Consider the following 18,589-nt stretch of genomic DNA (forward strand, 5'->3'; position numbering starts at 1 on the left):
CCCTGCTTGTTGCCTGGAGTGTTCTACTGTAGCTTCCCGCCTATGACCCTGCTTGTTTCCTGGAGTACTTGGCTGTTTTACTGGCCGCCTGCTGAATCCTGCAGTTCTGGTTCTTCCTTCTGTTCCATAGTCCTGCCGGCCGCCTGTACCCAGGGGCTCAACCCCTGAGGAACGGCGGTCAAGCACAGGTGAAGCCTAGCTGTTCCTGCCCTGCCTGTTCCAGCTTGCTCCGCCTCCACTGCAGCTTCTGCCTGGCGGTTCCTATCCTGGTTTTACCAGTTTGTCTGTGTTTTGCCTTGTCTCTTGTTTGGGTGGTTTTCCTGCCGGTCCTCAGCAGTGGTCCAAGGGCTCACGAGTCCAGATAATCCTACAGAGTCCAACAGCAGATTCGACAACCAAAGAGTGGTGAGGAAGCTGGGCCCTTCTGGATACAATACTGCGTATCTACCTTCTTTGGTGCGACCTGCACCGAGAGGGGAGATTCCAAGTTCTTCATCAGTGGATCTTTAAAGATAGGGTACAATGGTTCTGTGCCCCCTTCCTTAAGAGGTGACTCATAGTCCAGAACAGTTAACATCTTGGAGTGGCCTAGTGGTTAGGGTAGTGGACTCTGGTCCTGAGGAACTGAGTTCGATTCCCACTTCAGGAGCTCCTTGTGACTCTGGGCAAGTCACTTAACCCTCCATTGCCCCATGTAAGCCGCATTGAGCCTGCCATGAGTGGGAAAGCGCGGGGTACAAATGTAACAAAAAAAAAAAATCTTTGCCCTGGGCTCCTACTCCATCTCCAAATGGGACAGTCAAAGCCATTTCCTTGACAAAACTGGTGAAAGAGAGACCCTCAGTTGGAGATTTATGTCTCTCTTGAGGTGGGGAGCGATCAGAAGGGATCCCTCTCCTCTGAACAGTAATAAAGGTCTTCTTCTGAGTCCTATGAGCGGTCTCAATCAGACTTCTCTTCATAATCAGATTGGTCTAAGTCTGCGCCTGCCCCAGCTCAGTGGAACCATGTCCACACCCTGAAGAGCGCAGAGGTGCAGTCCTACCCTCAGACTCTGGGGAAACTTTCTCCTCCAATGTTGAGAGCGATGCTGCATGGTCGATATCAACGTTGATACCTTTTGAGGTGTTGATGTTTAGGATCTCTCCACAGGCATGAATGGAGCCTCGGGAAGAATGTGGGGCTGATCGGCAGTTGGAAAAAGTGTCCTCGATTTCTGAGCAGATTGCAACTGCAGTTTCTGCCCTAGCTCTTTCCTGAGTATGGCTCGATACTGCTCATCGAAGGAAAGCATTGGCAAACACGGAAGAACTGGGAAAGAGGCAACTTCAGAAGACGTTGATGTCAAATCGGAAACCTAGCTACTCGGAGACTTGCGCACTGGCACCTCTACCAAAGAGGGGAAGTGCCCCTTCTGCTACTGGAACTTCTCGGGTGCCAGCAATGCCGATGCCCTGGAGCTCCTGGAACCATGCATCGAAGAGGACCGATGCTTATGCTTCTTGGGCTTCCCCTGCTGCTCAGCATTATGGTCCTTCAGTGCCGACGAGGATGTCAAACCCGTACATGCCTCTGTTGTTGGGTCCAATGCTGACTGGTCCCAGGGCCTACTTTCAGTGCCTGATGTCGAAAGAGATGGAGACCTCTTCAATGTCAGTGCACTCCCAGTGGTTGTTGAATTCTTAGCAGCCATCAAGGTTGATGCTTTGGGTGCTGATTATCAATGGATTGGCATTTGAGGAGCCAAAAAGTATCTCCTAATGGACCTGACAGACAGAACAAGAGTTAAGGTCATGGATAGGTTCAAGGCACCTGATACACCAAGAGTGCGGGTCTGTTATTGAAATCACCTGATTACCGTTTGAAGCCATTGGGGGTCTTCTTGCACATCAAGTAAAGAACTGCAGCCAAATTAAATTCCTCAGTTGTGAACCTCAAAAAGGGGTAGCATTCTAAACGTGGTTGGCACTCCGGCCTAACTAGCAATTTGCAAAAAAATAAAGGAAACTATAAAGGCCAAAAAAATAAACTATTAAAAAGGGAACAAGGTAGGATAAAATAAAAATAAAGCAAAAAATACCCGCATGGGAAAACACTCTGAAGAAGAAATGCATATAGTGAGAACACAATGCGTCCTCCCTGCTCCATGGAAAAATGAAGATTGGGAGACCCGAACTCACATGGTGGAACACTACTAGACATCTTCTCACTAGTCACCGTCCACAACGAGCTCCATCAGATGATGTTACCCAACTGGCCTGCTTGTCCTCAGAGAACAAAATATTTATGTGTAAGTGCGAGTGTACAAGGAAGTGCATCCATTCATTGCTATAAATGTTAGGTGGGTAAAGAATTTCTTCAAATGCTTCTAGATCATGAGAAAATAGATAAAGTGAAGTTACTTACATGCAGTAGGTATTCCCTGAGGACAACAGGGCAGATATTACCATATATGGGTGATCTCATCTGACAGAGCCTGGCATGGTGCTACCTAGTGTTTTCTAGAAACTTTTGGCAGCCCCAACCACGCAGGCGCACATACCTTCCTGCCTGCCTCATCTGTGCGGGACCAGACAGTTGAATACAAAAGCTTACAGAATATAACTCCTAGGGCAAGTGAAAGGGTATGTGTTTTGCTGTCCTCAGAGAACATCTGCTACAGCTAAGTAACTTCACTTTCTCTGAAGACAAGCAGGATATCAGTTACCACAAATGGGAATTCCTATCTGCCAAGCTCACTGAAAAATAGGGACTTGCAACAGGAAATGCCAATCAGAAACCAATTAATTTAAACTCTTACATACATTTCTGTTGTGCAGGTGCGGCTTGCAACAAAAAAAAATGGGGCAAACAACTACAGCTGTATTGTAAAAGATAAACAGAACTCGGTTTTACCTTGAGAGTTGTCTGAGCTAAGTTAGGCATTTTCAGACTTGGTTTGATTGTAAACTGAGGTTACCTGTGTCCTGCTCTTAATATCTTCTTGATAAACGATTGACTCTTTTTTTCTATTTGACCCCTTTTTATTCTATCCTATTAGAAAAAGCAAAAACCTGTCCTTTCACTTGCAGAGGGTCTGACCTCTACAAGTTTCTAATCTGTCTTCATCCTATTGCCTATAACTTAAAATTGTTCTTGCACTATGATTTCATCTTTTTTATGCTGGAATTGTCTTAAAGGGCTTTTAGTGAACTGTGTTTTAAACTTCTGTGCTAGTGATTTCATCTTTTTATGCTGGAATTGTCTTAAAGGTGCTTTAACTGGAACTGTGTTTTAACCTGTGCCAAGTGTTTTAAATCTGTGACTTAATCCATTCAATCTGGTTACATAGAATCTAGTGTGTCTTAAAGGTGCATTCATTAGAATTGTGTATTGACTCTTCACTGCCAGAGACTTAATTCAATCAATTTGGTCACTGTATAATTAAGGTACAGCCAGAGACACCCCCCCCCCCCCCACTGGAATGGTGGCGGGCCCAGTCATAGAGCTCAGGCTATTACAGTCCTTGGCTGAGTCAGAAATCTGATGGCTGACATAACTGGGAGCTTACTGGAAAAGTATGGCCTAGTTTATAGCCCGGATTGAGGCCTAAATAAGCTAAATTAGGAAAAGTTAGGTCAATAGATATGGAAACAAAATGGAGGATTTCAGCACAAGATGGAAGCCGTATCTGTTACAAAGTGAAATTTTCTCTAATGTAAGTTAGGAAAACAAGTTGAGAAATGAGTGAGTCATGCCAGGTGCAAAGAAAAGGTAAAATTATGTATCATACCTGATAATTTTCTTTCCATTAATCATAGCTGATCAATCCATAGACTGGTGGGTTGTGTCCATCTACCAGCAGGTGGAGATAGAGAGCAAACTCTTGCCTCCCTATATGTGGTCATGTGCTGCCGGAAACTCCTCAGTATGTCGATATCAAAGCTCCATCCGCAGGACTCAGCACTTAGAGAATTACACCCACAAAGGGACACTCTGCCCAGCTCACCACCGCCGAAACGGGGGAGGGGAATTAACCCAGCTCATCCCCACACAAGTGGGGGAGGGGAATCCGTCCAGCTCATCCCCGCGGAGCGGGGGAGGGACACCACCCCGCCGATGCGGGGGGATCTGGCTTATCCTGCAACCGCAACCGCGGGAGGAGCTGACTGACCCTAACACCGCCGAAGCGGGAGGGGTACAAAGCTGCCCTACAGCCGCACGAAGCGGGAGGGAGTGCCGGCAGAATTTAAGTCTCAATCCAGCCCCGTAAAACGGAGGGGAGAGGAATGCAGCAGCTCACTGTAACACAAACTCGTCTCAACTCTTGAAGAATCCAAGTGAAAAAACTTGAACACGAAGTCCTCCTGAAGTAACTGAAGACTAAACTTGAACCTAAAATTCAACCAGAATATAAACAGTACAGATATCTGGGAGGGGCTATGGATTGATCAGCTATGATTAATGGAAAGAAAATTATCAGGTATGATACATAATTTTACCTTCCATATCATCATGCTGATCAATCCATAGACTGGTGGGATGTACCGAAGCAGTACTCACCCAGGGCGGGACATTGAAATCCCTGACCTCAACACTGAAGCTCCAAACCGGGCCTCCGCCCGAGCAGCCACAGTCAAGCGGTAATGCTTGGAGAATGTATGGGCTGATGCCCAAGTTGCCGCCTTGCATATCTCTGCCAAGGAGACGGACCCGGCCTCTGCCATCGAGGCCGCCTGAGCTCTAGTGGAGTGAGCCTTCAGCTGGATAGGCGGCACCTTCCCCGCGGCCACATAAGCCGCTGCAATGGCTTCCTTGACCCATCTTGCCACTGTAGGCTTAGCAGCCTGCAGACCCTTACGAGGACCTGCAAACAGGACAAACAGATGATCCGATTTCCGGAAATCATTGGTCACTTCCAAGTATCTGATGATAACTCGTCTCACATCCAGATATTTGAGAGCAGAGAATTCCTCTGGGTAGTCCTCCCTACGAAAGGAAGGTAGACAGAGCTGCTGATTCACATGGAAGCGAGAAACAATCTTGGGCAGGAAGGAAGGCACTGTGCGAATAGTCACTCCTGCCTCAGTGAACTGCAGAAAAGGCTCTCGACATGAGAGTGCCTGGAGCTCGGAAACTCTTCTGGCTGAAGTGATAGCCACCAAAAAGACTGCTTTCAACGTCAGGTCTTTCAGAGATGCCCTCGACAAGGGTTCTAAAGGCGGCTTCTGCAAAGCTCTTAGTACCAGGTTGAGATTCCACGCAGGCACCACAGAGTGCAGAGGAGGGCGCAGGTGATTAACTCCCTTGAGAAAGCGCACCACATCTGGCTGCGAAGCCAGGGAAGCACCCTTCAGGCGGTCCCTGAAGCAAGCCAGAGCCGCTACCTGGACTTTAAGGGAACTGAGCGACAGGCCTTTCTCCAGACCTTCTTGCAGGAACGCCAGCACTGAAGAAATTGGAGCAGTGAAGGGAGAAAGTGAGCCTGCTTCACACCACGCTGCAAAGGTACGCCAAACCCTGGCGTAAGCAGTAGAAGTAGAGCGCTTCCTCGCTCTCAGCATAGTGGCGATGACCTTGTCTGAGAAGCCCTTCTTTCTCAGACGCTGCCGCTCAATAGCCAGGCCGTAAGACCAAAGGGGGAGGGATCCTCCATCACCACGGGACCCTGATGTAACAGACCCTGCTCCACTGGCAGCCGCAGAGGATCGTCGACTGAGAGCCTGATCAAGTCCGCATACCAGGGACGTCTGGGCCAATCCGGACCCACCAGGATTATCCGGCCTGGATGCTTTGCCACCCGGTCTAGCACCCTGCCCAACATGGGCCAGGGCGGGAACACATAGAGAAGCTCTTGTGTCAGCCACTGTTGGAGAAGAGCATCTACTCCCAGGGATCGAGGGTCCCGTCCTCTGCTGAAAAAGCGCGGCACTTGGCAATTGGCCGATGACGCCATCAGATCTAGGCTCGGCTGGCCCCAGCGCTTCGTGATGTCCAAGAACGCCTGAGCAGATAGCTGCCACTCTCCGGGCTCCAAGGTATGGCGACTGAGAAAGTCCGCCTTGACATTCATGACTCCGGCAATGTGGGCCGCTGACAGCTGTTCCAGGTTCGCTTCCGCCCACTGGCATAGATTCATGGCCTCCTTGGCTAGAGGGGCGCTCTTGGTACCTCCCTGGCGGTTGACATAGGCCACAGCCGTGGCATTGTCCGACAGGACCCGTACTGGCTTCAACGCCAGTACCGGGATGAACTCCAAAAGCGCCAACCGAATGGCTCTGAGTTCCAGGAGGTTGATAGACCACTTTGCCTCTGCAGGAGACCAGAGCCCCTGCGCTGTCCTTCCCAAGCAGTGGGCTCCCCAGCCCGACAAAGAGGCGTCCGTCGTGACAACAATCCACTCCGGGGTCACCAGAGGCATTCCTGCAGACAACTTGTCTGTCTGCGTCCACCAGCTCAGCGCCTTGCGCACTGCTGGGTCCAAGGGAAGGCGCACAGCATAATCCTCCGACATCGGAGTCCAGCGCTGCAGCAGAGAGTGTTGTAGTGGTCTCATATGAGCCCTGGCCCAGGGCACTACTTCCATCGTGGCCGTCATAGAGCCCAACAGCTGCACATAGTCCCAAGCCCGACGAGGAGAGGCTAGTAGGAACTGGTCCACCTGAGCCTGAAGCTTGACAATCCGATTGTCTGGCAGGAACACTCTGCCCACTTGGGTGTCGAATCGAACTCCCAGATACTCCAGGGACTGAGTTGGGCGCAGCTGGCTTTTCTCCCAGTTGATGATCCACCCCAGGGAGCTCAAAAGAGCAACCACCCGGTTCACAGCTTTGCCGCACTCTGCATAAGAGGGGGCTCGGATCAACCAGTCGTCCAGATAAGGATGGACTTGTACTCCTTCCTTCCTCAGGAAGGCCGCGATGACCACCATTACTTTGGAGAAGGTCCGCGGAGCAGTAGCCAACCCGAACGGGAGGGCTCTGAACTGGAAGTGTCGGCCCAGGACTGCAAAACGCAGAAAGCGTTGATGAGGAGGCCAGATGGGAATATGCTTCCTTGATGTCCAAGGATGCCAGGTACTCCCCTGCCTTTACTGCCGCTATAACAGAGCGGAGAGTCTCCATGCGAAAGTGCCGAACTTTCAAGGCCCGATTGACCCCTTTGAGGTCGAGGATAGGCCGTACAGAACCTCCTTTCTTTGGTACCACAAAGTAAATGGAGTAACGCCCCTTGCCAAACTGATTTTCTGGCACCGGAACGACCGCACCCAGGCGGATCAGATTGTCCAAGGTCTGCTGCACTGCCACAGCTTTGACCGGAGACTTGCAGGGAGAGAGTACAAACCCGTCTCTTAAGGGTCGGCAGAACTCTAGCTTGTAGCCGTCTCTGATGACTTCCAGCACCCAAGCGTCTGAAGTTATTGTGGTCCACTCGCCCAGAAACGAGGACAGCCGTCCTCCAATCTGCACTGGGGCGTGGACCAAGGCCCCGTCATTGGGTACGAGACCCTGGGGGAGGACCGGAGGGAGCACCTCCGGGACGGCGGTCTCTGCGAAAGGAATGCTGCTTGGGGGAGAAGTTCCTCTTGAAGGAAGAGGGGGCAGAGGAGCCCGACCTGCCCAGGCGGTACCGACGGGCTTCCTGAAACCGTCCTCTGGAGGTACCGGGGCGAGTACTAGCCCGAGCCCTGACCTCTGGTAACTTCTTGCCCTTAGACGTGCCGAGATCGGTCACGATTTTGTCCAGCTCGACCCCAAAGAGCAGCTTGCCTTTAAAAGGCAATCTAGCCAGGCGGGATTTAGAGGCGTGGTCAGCAGACCAATGCTTCAGCCAAAGCCACCGCCGCGCAGAGATTGTCTGAGCCATGCCTTTAGCTGAGGCCCTCAAGACATCATACAGCAAGTCTGCCAAATAGGCTAAGCCCGATTCCAGGGCCGGCCAATCAGCCCTCAAGGAATGATCCGAGGGGGAAGCCCGCTGCACCATAGTCAGGCACGCCCTGGCCACATAGGAGCCGCAAACTGAGGCCTGCAAACTTAAAGCAGCCGCCTCAAAGGACGACCTTAAGGCCGCCTCCAATCTTCTGTCTTGGGCGTCCTTTAGGGCCGTGCCACCTTCCACCGGCCACGCCGTCTTCTTAGTCACTGCAGTGATTAAAGAATCCACGGTAGGCCACAGATAGGCCTCACGTTCACTTTCAGGCAAAGGATAGAGGCGGGACATAGCCCTAGCCACTTTAAGGCTCGCTTCCGGGACATCCCATTGAGCCGAAATTAAGGTGTGCATGACCTCATGCACGTGGAAGGTTCTATGCGGGCGCTTCGTCCCCAGCATAATGGCAGAGCCAACAGGGGCTGAGGGAGAGACGTCCTCCGGAGAGGAAATCTTCAAAATGCCCATGGCCTGCATTAACAGGTTGGGCAAATCCTCTGAGCTAAAGAGCCGCGCTGCAGAGGGGTCATCCGCTCCATCCGAGCGGGGATCCGTCTCCTCCAAGGAATCCGCAAAGGACCGTTGGGAGAACTCAGATACGCTGCCCTCATCTACATCGGAGGAGACAAAGTCCTCCAAGGCCTGGGAATCAACCCGAGGGCGTTTACCTCCGGGGGCCTCAACCTCTTTACCAGACAAGGGAGCAGGGGCAGCGTTTTCCATAAGGGAGGCCTGATGCAGCAGCAAAACAAACTCGGGGGAGAAACCCCCCAGACTGTGCACTTCCGCAGCCTGGGCTACAGCCCTAGACGCACCCTCAACCGGCGCTCGCAAGAGCGGGGGAGAGACATGCTGCACATCCAAGATGGCGTCCGGCGCGACACTCCGCGAAGGAGCCGCGCGGGAAAAACGGCGCTTAACTTTAGCCGCTTTTGTGCCGTCGCCCAAATTAAGGGTGTTCATGGCATTAATGTCTCCCACCTCAAGGGCGGCCCAAGAAGAAGCCGTCCGAGCCGCGTGGCCGGCCAATATGGCGGAGGCGAGCTGCGGGGGATGGGCGCTTATGGCGGGAAAAACTGCCACACCAGAGGAAGGACCGGGACACTCATCGGTCACGAAACTGTCACCCAACAAGGGCGAATCAGACTTTAAGACCCCCGCATCCCCTCTAGAAGCGCCCAAGCGATCCGGGGAGCGACTCTTTGCGCCCTCGCCCTCCGACGCCATAGGCCACGTGGAGATCAATCGGGGAACCCCCTGCCCGCTATAAAAAGGTAAAAATTACCTGCTTTCCGCTCCGAGCTGTAACGACCTGGTGTCCCAGTGAGTAGCTGCAATAAACGTTTAAATAAATGTCGAAATAAACGCCTTTAAGGACGTCCAAAATTTTTTTTTTTTTAACGGAGCCAGCGGGAGGGGGGAGAAAAGGAGGGACCTGGCGCCACCAGGTTTGCACTTGCTCAAGAAGAGCCCTCAACCCCAGGCACTCAACAAAACCTAAAAATTAGGCTTGGAGGCCTAGCCACAGCTGCTGCTGTGTGTGACCACCACCTGCTGAGATAGAGAACATACTGAGGAGTTTCCGGCAGCACATGACCACATATAGGGAGGCAAGAGTTTGCTCTCTACCTGCTGGTAGATGGACACAACCCACCAGTCTATGGATTGATCAGCATGATGATATGGAATAGGGAACTAGTTGTCCAAGAGGGGAGGGAGACTTTCCTGTGAGCAGGATTGTGGTCAGCCATGGTGTGAGAAAGGAAAGGTATAGCTGGATGCAGGGTCTTGCTTAAGATTTATGGTCAAGCGAGCTAAAGACAAAACCATGTTAGCAAGATAAAAGCTACTCATTAGCATGAGCCAATCAGTGGTAACCATGACATTAGCATAGATCCAATCAGGTATATCTATTATCATATTATCCATAGCCTGAGGGCACCTATAAAAATCAGAGTATTTCCTGGTTTAAGCTAGAGAGAAGGGTTGGCACTCTCTCTCTCCAAGGGAAACCAATGTGTCCAGCAGAATTGACAAATTACCTAATTGCTTTCCCTTGTACAACCTCTAATTGGTAAAAGAAATAAAAGATTAGGAACTAATTAACACCTGTTTACAGCTGGATTATTATATTCCTATAATTAATTGATTGTACAAGCCTGTTGTCAATCACTGATTTGACTTGTATCTTGACAAATAAACTCCTCATCCCAAATGATGTTCTGTGGACTTCACTTTATGATCAGAGGCTGTAAGTATAAATGCTTTTGCTGTATCAGGCTATATTTCGCTGCATTGTATAACCTGTGACATAAATCCAGTTTGTCATAAGGCTGGTATCTTTTCCTTAGACTTAACATCTCTCTTAGTGGCAATTCCTTTTAGAACTTCACAACTCCTTGATTACCCCAGTACTAGTGCTATTTAGAGATGGAGTCAGATTTAAGGTCACTCCAGCCTTCTTGGGGGTCTCTGAACCCTATATTAAAACATTACATAGCATCTAGTGGCTCACAGACTATGTCCCTCTGTTGGAAGGGCAATTGTATGCAGCTGTGTGGTAAAAGAAAAAAAAAACAGTACTTGGTTTTACCTTGAGAGTTATCTAAGTTGGGCATGTTCAGACTTGGTTTGATTGTAAACTGTGTCTGATTGTGTCCTAGTCCCACCCCAAGGTGAACTCCCTTTATATAGAACAATCAAGGGACAAGTATCTTCATTACACTTAATTGGTCGATCCTACTCTTTGTTATCCCCTATTATAGTTTACCTTTTCACACTTGAGAATCACATCAATATGACCTTCATTCAGTGCAATACATGTTCTGCTTTAATCCCAAGGCAAACTATCTGGAACTAGAGCTTGTCCCATCTGTTTCCAAATATCAGCTTTGAAAGATGAGATCAACAAACTCAAGAAGGAATTAGCTACAATTAAAGAAGCATTGAGGATTACTCATTTCCCAGCCAATTTACTACCATCACTTCCACAGAGAATTAAACAGAGGAATAGATGGGTCACAGTGGGCTCTGGTAGACTAAGATCTGTGACACAGAAGCAATCACCCTCCCAACCTTTGCCCCTGTCAAATTCTTCTGCTGCGTTGCATCGTTATGATGCTGAAAAAAAAAAGTACTGTGGTGGAACCAGAGGCAATGAAAGTAGCACAACCCAAGAAACAGTCCCCAAATAACGACAGATTGGTGAAAAGCAGAAAATTCGTACTGCTCGGAGACTCCATTATCAGAGGAATTAACTTAGCAAAACAGTTCACGGGTTCCAACTTAGTGAAATACCTTCCAGGATCTTCAGCTACAAGATGTACAGACCAAATACTGAAAGTGATCTGAGAAGAGAGCAAGGCTTCAAACACTTATGTTGTAATTCACCTGGGGACAAATGACCTGGCCAACAATAGCAAGTTTACAGCAAAGAGCACTCCAGAAGCTTGGGGAGGGTCTGAAATCTTTGGTTTGGACTGTGGCTTTTCTGAAGTAATTCCCACATGCGGGAAGGGAGAGGAAAGACTATGCAAAACAGTAGATTTCAATGTGGCTTGAGTCTTGGTGTAAAGAAGGTTTTAGATACATAGGAGCATGGGGTAATACGTGGAAAAATAACAGGCTGTACTGTAATGATGGGCTACATCTTTCTGTGACGGGTGGCGGTAGCAAAAGAAAACAAGGGAATTCGGAAAGTACACCCAGAATAAACATGATGGCAGAGGGAAAGGTCATGTAAATATAGAAAACGACCTAAACTCACTAAGAACATGGAAAGCAATGACCACAAATGCTCATAGTCTAAGTAAAAAGGTTCAAGACTTGCAAGCCCTATTGTCTGAAGAAAACTTGGATCTTGTTGCTATTACAGAGACGTGTTCAACGATTCCCATGAATGGGATGATACCATACTGGGCTGTAATCTTATTAGGAAGGATAAAGAGGGCCGAAGAGGGGGAGGAGTGGCGCTGTATGTGAGAGACGATATCATAGCACCTGATATGCGGAGAACCTGGGGAAAGGAAGAAGCTTTATGGATCGTCCTGGAAAGAGCAGACGGAACCTGCATACACATGGGGATTACCTGCAGACCTCCGGCACAAATGGAGAAGTTAGACAAGGATCTGATAGAAGATATTCAAAAGATTGGTATGAAAGGAGAGGTGCTACTGTTGGGAGATTTCAATGTGTCTTACTTGGATTGGAACGTCCCATCTGCAGAATCGGAAAGAAGTAAGGAGATTGTGGACGCCTTTCAAAGTGCCTTGCTCAGACAAATGGTGACGGAACCCACAAGGGAAGGGTTGATGCTGGATCTAGTGCTCACGAATGGAGGAAGTGTTTCCAATATTCGGGTGGGTGCACTGATGGTCTTAGTCAGCAAAGACAGTTGAAAAAAAGGTATATCTTGCTTAAAAAATTTAATCAGTGCATCACTTAACTCCCTTTTGGAGTTTTACTTATTCACGCAGAGAACAAAGAGGCAGGCCTATGGCCGAAACACAGATCTATGTCAAATCTACAATAAACCATCGTGAATAATAGTCTGTTGTACTGGTCTCTTGAGTCATCGGTCCACTTCCCACAAGGGTCCAAGGCATGGCAAGAACCAGTTGTGAGGATCAGTCATAGACATGACCTTGCTGCACCAAGAACATTTTTTAAAACTACTCTGAGTTTTTTTGGGACATCAGAGGAAAAATAGCTGCAGCGAAATCAAACGGCTCAATTTTTTAAAGAAAATGGAAACTCAATCTGGGCTGTGTTGGGTAGCGTTTGTGCAGGGCTATGTTGGGTAAGATCACCCATGTGTGGCAACTGAAGTCCAGCTTGTCCTCTGAAAGAAACTTTCCAAGCCTTCCAGCTACAGGAAGAAACCTGGGTCAAAATGTCACCAGTCTATTTCTTCCCCTTCATCATTTTCAACACAGTAACATATATATATTAGTGTACCTGCATCAGGGGTACTAATTATAAAGATCTATGTAAGCAATAGCAAGAAAGCTCAAAACTGTACATTAACCCTTATATACATTTCCTTCAACAGACAAAGGTTGTTGCAGTTGATACTGCAGAGAGATGTCCTCTTCTCTCAGGTCAATGAGTGAATAAATTTTGGATCAACGAGTGAATACATTTTATTACTGAGTGAATCCTGTGGCTCTAATCTCCTTTGGCCATCTCCATTCCATCTGTTTGGCATCTACAGAATTTGTTTCTTCTATCTCTGTATACATCCCTACCAGAGTACTCTGAGAATTGGGAGACCAGTGAGAGAGAAAACCATGCTGCAACAGCCTCATGTGTGCCTTTCTCCAGGGTATAACCTTGGTCCTCAAGGGCTGTAACCCAGTTGGGTTTTCAGGATTTCCCTAATGAATATGCATGATATCTATCTGAATTAGCTACTACCATTGTATGCAAATAGATCTTATGCACATTCATTGGGGAAATCCTGAAAACCCAACTGGGTTGCAGCCCTTACAGACCAAGGTTGTCCACCCCTGCTCTAGGGCAGAGGTTTTCAGGACACAGCGATAATGAATATGCATGAAATAGATTTGCATGCCCTACCTCTATTGTATGAAAATTTATCCATGCATATTTATTGGGGAGATCCTGAAAACCTGACTGGCTAAGTGTGTCCTGAGGACTAGGTTGAGAACTCCTGCTCTAAAGTAACCATCATGGATAGTAACATAGTAGATGACGGCAGAAAAAGACCTGCACGGTCCATCTAGTCTGCCCAAGATAAACTCATATGTGTATACCTTACCTTGTATTTGTACCTGTCTTTTTCAGGGCACAGACCGTATAAGTCTGCCCAGCAGTATTTCCCGCCTCCCAACCACCAGTCCTGCCTCCCATCACCGGCTCTGGTACAGACCGTAAAGTCTGCCCTCCCCTATCCTAGCCTCCCAACCACCAACCCCTCTTCCCCCCACTTGCTCCGCCACACAATTTCAGCTAAGCTTCTGAGGATCCATTCCTTCTGCACAGGATCCCTTTATGCATATCCCACGCATGTTTGAATTCCGTTACCGTTTTTATCTCCACCACCTCCCGCGGGAGGGCATTCCAAGCGTCCACCACTTTCTCTGTGAAAAAATACTTCCTGACATCTTTCCTGAGTCTGCCCCCCTTCAATCTCATTTCATGTCCTCTCATTCTACCGCCTTCCCATCTCCGGAAAAGATTCGTTTGCGGATTAATACCTTTCAAATATTTGAACGTCTGTATCATATCACCCCTGTTCCTCCTTTCCTCCAGGGTATACATGTTCAGGTCAGCAAGTCTCTCTTCATACGTCTTGGAACGCAAATACCATACCATCCTCGTAGCTTTTCTTTGCACCGCTTCCATTTTTTTAACATCCTTCGCAAGGTACGGCCTCCAAAACTGAACACAATACTCCAGGTGGGGCCTCACCAACGTCTTATACAGGGGCATTAAAACCTCCTTTCTTCTGCTGGTCACTCCTCTCTCTATACAGCCTAGCAATCTTCTAGCTATGGCCACCGCCTTGTCGCACTGTTTCGTCGCCTTCAGGTCCTCAGATACTATCACCTCAAGATCCCTCTCCCCGTCCGTGCCTCTCAGACTCTCCCTGCCTAACACATACGTCTCCCTTGGATTTCTACTCCCTAAGTGCATCACTTTGCATTTCTTCGCATTGAATTTTAATTGCCAAACGTTAGACCATTCTTCTAGCTTCTTCAGATCTTTTTTCATGTTTTCCACTCCCTGTGGGGTGTCCACTCTGTTGCAAATCTTGGTGTCATCTGCAAAAAGGCAAACTTTACCTTGTAACCCTTCGGCAATGTCACTCACAAATATATTGAACAGAATCGGCCCCAGCACTGATCCCTGAGGCACTCCACTACTCACCTTTCCCTCCTCCGAGCGAACTCCATTCACCACCACCCTCTGGCGTCTGCCCGTCAACCAGTTCCTAATCCAGTTTACCACTTCGGGTCCTATCTTCAGCCCGTCTAGTTTATTTAAGAGCCTCCTGTGGGGAACCGTGTCAAAAGCCTTGCTGAAATCTAAGTAGATTACGTCCATAGCACGTCCTTGATTTAATTCTCCTGTCACCCAGTCAAAGAATTCAATGAGATTCGTTTGGCACGATTTCCCTTTGGTGAAACCATGTTGTCTCGGATCTTGCAACTTATTGGCTTCCAGGAAATTCACTATCCTTTCCTTCAGCATCGCTTCCATTACTTTTCCAATAACCGAAGTGAGGCTTACCGGCCTGTAGTTTCCAGCTTCTGCCCTATCACCACTTTTGTGAAGAGGGACCACCTCCGCCGTTCTCCAATCCCTCGGAACCTCTCCAAGGATTTATTAAACAAATCTTTAAGAGGACCCGCCAGAACCTCTCTGAGCTCCCTCAGTATTCTGGGGTGGATCCCGTCCGGTCCCATGGCTTTGTCCACCTTTAGCTTTCCAAGTTGTTGATTCACAGTCTCTTCCGTGAACGGTGCTCTATCCACCTCATACTCAGGTGTAATTTTGCCAGTGCCTCTCGGTCCTTCCCCAGGATTTTCTTCAGTGAAAACAGAACAAAAGTATCTATTTAGCAAATTGGCTTTTTTCATCATCATTTTCTACATAGCGTTTCGCTGTATCTTTTAGTCTCACAATTCCCTTTTTAGTCTTTCTTCTTTCACTAATATACCTGAAGAAGTTTTTGTCTCCCCTCCTTACATTTCTAGCCATTTGTTCTTCCGCTTGCGCCTTCGCCAGACGTACCTCTCTCTTGGCTTCTTTCAGTTTCATCCGGTATTCCTCCCCGTGTTCCTCCTCTTGAGATTTTCTATATTTCTGGAACGCTAACTCTTTAATCTTTATTTTCTCAGCCACTTGTTTTGAGAACCATATCGGTTTCCTTTTTCTCTTGCTTTTATTTACTCTCCTTACATAAAGGTCTGTGGCCCTGTTTATTACTTCTTTCAGCCTGGACCACTGTCCTTCCACTTCTCGTATGTCCTCCCAGCCCATCAGCTCCTTCCTCAGGTATTCTCCCATTTTGTTAAAGTCAGCTCGCTTGGAATCCAGGACTTTGAGTTTAGAGTGGCTGCCATCCACATGAGCCGTTATATCAAAACAAACCGCTGAGGGTAAGCCCAGGCTCTAAGGAGAAAATAAGCTTCCACTGGGTTAAGCGCTTGTCTATCCTCGCTTGGGTGAGGAATGCTGCTAACAACCCCATACTGAATCAAACCCCCAGCTGCTCCAGGACTTGTGCAGAATGCTGCTGGGTCTTGTTCACTACCCAACCTGGGTGTTTCAGCAACACGATCACCCTGGCTGTTGCAGCCAAGAGTTCCCCTCTAAATTGGCCTGGATCAGCTATGTAATACAAGGTTCCATGTTAGGAGTCACAGACCAAGAAAGAGATCTTGGCGTTGTTGTTGATACGTTGAAATCATTTGCTCAGTGTGCTGTGGTAGCTAAGAAAGCAAATAAAATGTAGGTATTATTAGGAAAGGAATGGAAAACAAAAGTGAGGACGTTATATATGTCATGTTACCATGTATGTATGCACCTTAATGCAATACCATTTGTAATTCTGTTACCCGGAAATGGCAAATGTAAGCCACATTGAGCCTGCAAGTTGGTGGGAAAATGTGGGATACAAATGCTACAAATAATAAATAATAATGCCTTTGTATCGGTCCATGGTGCGACCGCACCTCGAATATTGTGTTCAATTCTGGTCGCCGCATCTCAAAAAAGATATAGTGGAATTAGAAAAGGTACACAGAAGGGTGACAAAAATGATAAAGGGGATGGGACAACTTTCCTATGAGGAAAAGCTGAAGCTGTCAGGATTGCGTCTAAGGCTCTTCAGCTTGGAGAAGAGATGGCTGAGGGGAGATATGATAGACGTCTATAAAATAATGAGTGGAATGGAACGGGTAAACGTGAATCGCTTGTTTACTCTTTCCAAAAATACTAGGACTAGGGGACATGTGATGAAGATACAAAGTAGTAAATTGAATACGAATCGGAGAAATTTGTCTTCAATGTGTAATTAAACTCTGGAATTTGTTGCCAGAGAATGTGGTAAAGGCGGTTAGCTTAGCGGGGTTTTAAAAAGGTCTGACGGCTTCCTAAAGGAAAAGCGTATAGATCAGTGATGGGCAACCTTTTGAGCTTGGTGTGTCAAAATTCGCCAAAAAACCGAGCATAACTCGGGTGGTGTGTCACTTCGAGAAAAAAACCATAATTTCGCGATATTTATAGTTTAAATAACAAAAATGTATAATTGTAATATAAAACTGTATTTAATAAACCAAAAACTAATTATTTAACTTACCTACTTAGTGACTTCTTTGTTCATCTGTCAGTCGGTTTCTTTTGTTGGTCTTGATATTATTTAACTTGTGTGGGGTGCCATGAACTAAGATAAGTGAGGGGGAGGGGGAATTCTTTAACTAATCTGCCTATTAGTGACTTTTTTGTTGCTGAATTTCATTGGCTAAATCTTCAATTGAAGGTTGGTATTTTGTACACTTCAAGCCCAAGCAAGCGCTACTAACTTCATCTGTCAATCTGTTTCTTTTGTTGGTTTTGATATTATTTAACGCTGAGAATAAGGTTTCACAAAAGTACGTAGAGGGAAAAATTGTGAGTAAAGCCATTGCTATATTTTTCAGGGTGCTAAAAGTGTCTGGTAATCGGATCCAGGCACTCCAAATTTCCTGGTAACTCAGATATTCTCTTAATAATTGCATCTTTATTCTGCATATCGTGAAATAGAACTGGTGCACTTCTTAGGAGAGTTTCTTTAATAAATTCTCCCTCACTGAGTGCTTTTCCATGCTGAGCTATGGAGTGAGCAATGCTCAAACTTGCAGATGTTAAATTTGTAGAACCTTTTACAAATTTAAGGATGGACTTAGATTGGCTCTTATAAAAGTGTAGCTGCCTGGAAATGTATTCCTTCCGTTCATCCTCACTTTTTTTCAAGAGCTGGGAATGATTAGTTTCAAAATGTCTATTTATATTCCACGTTCTGCTTACTACAGTTTCAGTACATAGAACGCAAAATGATTTGCCATTTTTTTCTATAATGCCATACATCTCGGTCCATGTCTCTTGAAAGGGTCGGCTACTGCTACTACCACTTCCTTTACTTAACCTTGGTTTTTTATTTTTTGAGTTCTCCATCAGGGGGGCAGAGACAGAAGATAGAATTATAGATAGCCTGTTAGCCCTAACTAGCCTAACTGACCACCTTATGTAAATTAAGATGGCTGCCGCTATTTCTAATGGCGGGAAACGGCACCCATAGCACATGCCCTCGCCTCTCCCAGCCTCCCCCTCACCTATCTCAGTAATGGTGGTCAATTACAAATCCACGACACCCCAGAACAGTAGATTGGATGATGGTTGCTGGTAATGGTGATCACAGGGCCCTCAGAGATGCGTCCCCCACGGCATTCCGCTGCTCTCTGCTCCGCCGGCCGGAAGTGAGGAGCCGGGGCAGAGGGAGCAGCAGGGAGGGAGCCAATAGGAGCGCACACGGCACACCCCCAGCGGGTAAACATGCACCGGGTGATTTCGCCGGGGGGGGGGGGGGGGGGGGGGTCGCGCTGCACCGGGGGGGAGGGGGGGCGCATCGGCGATCCGCCCCGGGTGTCAGCAAGGAACTCCGCTGCTTCTC

This window comes from Microcaecilia unicolor, chromosome 2 (assembly GCF_901765095.1).
Source record: "Microcaecilia unicolor chromosome 2, aMicUni1.1, whole genome shotgun sequence".
NCBI lineage: Eukaryota > Metazoa > Chordata > Amphibia > Gymnophiona > Siphonopidae > Microcaecilia > Microcaecilia unicolor.